This window comes from Beta vulgaris, chromosome 2 (genome assembly GCF_026745355.1).
Source record: "Beta vulgaris subsp. vulgaris cultivar EL10 chromosome 2, EL10.2, whole genome shotgun sequence".
In the NCBI taxonomy this organism is placed as follows: domain Eukaryota; kingdom Viridiplantae; phylum Streptophyta; class Magnoliopsida; order Caryophyllales; family Amaranthaceae; genus Beta; species Beta vulgaris.
Window position 1 is genome coordinate 28,454,493 of NC_079203.1, and position 284 is coordinate 28,454,776.

Genomic DNA, 284 nt, shown 5'->3' on the forward strand with positions numbered 1-284 from the left:
TCACCTCAGCGACTCTTATGATGGACGTATCCTTTTTAGTCAAGCTAAGGACTTAAAACAAGCGCTACACGGGAGGCAACCCGTTTCTTTTCTTCCCTTTTTTTTTTTTTTTTTCTTTTCTTTGTTAGTTAGACTTTTAATTTATCAGTTAACCATGAGAGCTCCATTCGGATATCTGAGTTTTATTGAAAAGTTGAGTGAAATGAGTGGTTTGGAAAAGAAAGAGTGAGAAAACAGAAGGTTAGGTGCTCCCGCACAATTCTAATTTTTTTTGTAATTTTAGT